The sequence below is a fragment of the Panulirus ornatus genome, chromosome 55 (assembly GCF_036320965.1).
Source record: "Panulirus ornatus isolate Po-2019 chromosome 55, ASM3632096v1, whole genome shotgun sequence".
In the NCBI taxonomy this organism is placed as follows: Eukaryota; Metazoa; Arthropoda; class Malacostraca; order Decapoda; family Palinuridae; genus Panulirus; species Panulirus ornatus.
Genome location: NC_092278.1, coordinates 6,785,292 through 6,788,460, shown reverse-complemented (window position 1 = coordinate 6,788,460; position 3,169 = coordinate 6,785,292). Strand labels below are relative to the sequence as shown.

At 38.7% G+C, this 3,169-nt stretch overlaps 1 non-coding gene across 1 annotated transcript; it reads left to right on the top strand.

The window, feature by feature from the left end:
• TRNAM-CAU (transfer RNA methionine (anticodon CAU)) lies at positions 1-73 on the top strand. Its single transcript has one exon. It is a non-coding gene; the product is annotated as a tRNA-Met (tRNA).
• The last annotated feature ends 3,096 nt before the right edge of the window (positions 74-3,169 follow it).

Below are 3,169 nucleotides of genomic sequence, written 5' to 3'. Positions count from 1 at the left end.
GCCTCGATGGCGCAGTAGGCAGCGCGTGAGTCTCATAATCTCAAGGTCGTGAGTTCGATCCTCACTCGGGGCAGAAGTTTTCGTATGATGTCAAAAACCTGATATACCAGCCAATCCTCTCACCATATGTTGCTCCAACTGAGCACTGATTATCGAACTTGGGTTTTCCCTCAATCTCCGGTATCCTAGGTGTCACATCCCCAGCTTTTGAATGGACCTTTGTTTGGTCATGGAATGTATTTGTCAATGAAACTCCTTAATGACTATTACATACATATAATAATGGGAATCCTAACATATATAATCCTGTCTTTATCAGGTCAATACTATTGCAGTTGGGTAGATACATATCACATAATGGACTGGTCGAAATATTTTACCCTGGGCAAATCTTTCTTCGTCGTTGTCCTATCAAATGTCCGACCTTCAAGTTATCACCATCAAACCACTTGTTACATACAACTTTATTGGGTTACGCACCATCAATTCCGTTACCATAGTCTCCTTTTCATGCCAGACGTTGTCGTGTGGATATGCATTAATCACTTAGAACTGTCATGATACTTATATCCTAATTTCTATCAAAGAAATATTCATTAGGCGGTTAATGGATATCCAAATGAAGACATGTGGCTTGGAAAGTGTGAGTGTAACATATTTCTGTTGCATAACATGATAATCTTGGGTAACGAGATGTTTGTGGGTGGGAATTTGACGGGTGCGCAATAGATGGGAGATACGCAAGGATATGGGGACTCGGTGAGTTAGATGTGCTCAAACTTGGTCCCTAGTTTGGCAGCGTTACTTACTTTAGGCCTTGTGTCCTCCTCGTCTGACATTAAAACTCGAGTGGATCACCTCGCTAAGTACCTTTGTTTAACCAGGATGCAGCTTCTGTCTGTGAAACACTTTCTCGAGATCTATTTTCCATCTTACAGAAAACTCAAATCATCCAAATATCCGAACGCTGTTTGTATTCTGATCTATCATCTTCCTGGAGCGTTCTCACCAGTCTCATAAAACCAGCCGGAGCCCCTGCCAAGCCGAGTGGCTGGATAGTATATTCATATAAACCAGGGATACACTTATCCCCCAGCCTCTGCAACTTGCAATGCTTACTCAAGATTCATCACGTCTGTAAAGGGAAGGAGTTCACACAAGTACAGTCACAGCATTCTGTTTTTTATGTACGTGGCATCCTAAAAACTACTTAAGTAATACTGAAGTTACAAAAGTCCATGGAGGGTTGGACTCCAAGTCATTCTTTCTAGTTGATATACCATCAACCTTGTTTAACAATGCCGTTGGCTTTACCCTTTACGAGAGCAACATACGCAGGCGCCATATAAGATTAACGTCTGGAGAAAATTTGAATTGGGTATTCTATTCTCGTTCCCTGGTTTCATTACCTGTTTATTTGTGAGACCACTTTTGTTTGATATCCTTTACTGCCTTATATTGATAAAAAAAAGTGTGTTTACTCACGAATTCTCAATCACCAACGCTTCTCCCGGGAAACATGCGAAAGGTAAACGTGAGAAGTGTTTGTGGATCTTCCTTTAGCGTTGTCAAAAAAATAATTGCCAGTACTTTCCATATGACAGGTAAGCCAAACGGGCGTTAAGAAATCCTGATAAACACCGCGTTTCAAGGTTATCCCATCTAGTTACCCTAAGTCCAACTACACTTACATCATAAATGTACATTATTACATCTTGTAAATGATAAATCACTGAATAACATCAAATGAGACATTCTTTCGTCCAGCAGAAACAACAGAAATATAACTGAAAGAAAAAACTAAATTTTGATGAAATTCACTGAAGCTTTGTGGCCGCCATGACACATGCCGTACACCGAGACGCCGGCCAACCTCAAGCGATGAGAGATGGCCAGACATACACATCCTGGCTGGGTCGCCAGTCCTCACCTCATGTTACTTTGAGGCTTTACCCAGTGCTACCACGGCAGAACATTACATCATTGGTGTAAAATATCCTACTGTGTATTATGCCAAATGACTTGTACAACCACAGGAATACGTCCATGAAACTAATCATTAACTATTGACCGATATATGTTAATGAGTTTTAGTGAATACAAATGGTAATGATGAGCCATCGTGTCTGCAACAGGTTTATCAAGAGAGAGAGAGGTACTTCCATTATAAGAGAATGGCAGTGTTTAACCCAGGCACGTCGTGGTCATCTCGCCTTCATTACGTCGAGCAACTGCCCCTCAAACAACTACCCCCCCCCTCCCCCCTCCCCCTCATCGTTACATAAGTTTAATGGGTAATGCGCGTATAATCAGTTACTCGAGCCGAAGAGCCATTGATATCATACAGTGAAAATCTGTAATAAAAATAAGTCTTGTTATAAAAGTGTAACATAAATAAGTGTTATAATTTTAGCATTCAAAACGGACGGAAAACATTGTAATCCGAACACCGTCGAGCTAATCCATGTGAAATTATTATGACCTTAATGACTATTGATTATCGTTTATTTAGTTCATGGCTATCATGTCATGGAACTTTTATGAAGTCATTGTTACGTGGCAGAAAACTCATTATATTGACGTGAAAACACAACTGAAATGAGTACACATATTCTGTAGTGATATATATGCAAATTTCGATTAAAGATTGGTTGAAGGTTGCTGTAGCGGCAAAGTTATATGTCAGAAGTAAATATGGTACAGATACCATTGTGCTGTGGATTGAGTATGGATGTCTTTGGTGAGTACAGATATCATTCTTATATATATTGGGAACGTTATTCAGTTTTCAATGTGTTTTTAAATAATTTTAGTTCGATGTTTATATAGAAATTGGCTTATGAAGCACAGCGCCACAGGAAACCTGTATATCTTGTGGAGAAAGAATATATTTTATATATTTTCCCTTCAGCTGCTTGTAATTTGTTCTCAGAAATGATATTCTGTTTGGAAAAATCAATTGTATAACCACTATTTGTTATTAGTGGTCAAGTTTTGTCTGTTAGATTCCTTTGTTTTACATATTCGAAGGATTTTGGTAATTTTAACATTTATGTAATTTCCATTTCCTTGTTTGCATTATGCTCTGTCTTACAGCTTTTTACTTTCGCATTTTTACTAGGTAGTATGGGTTTCCAATAACTTGGATTTCTTAAATATTCTTTTTCAT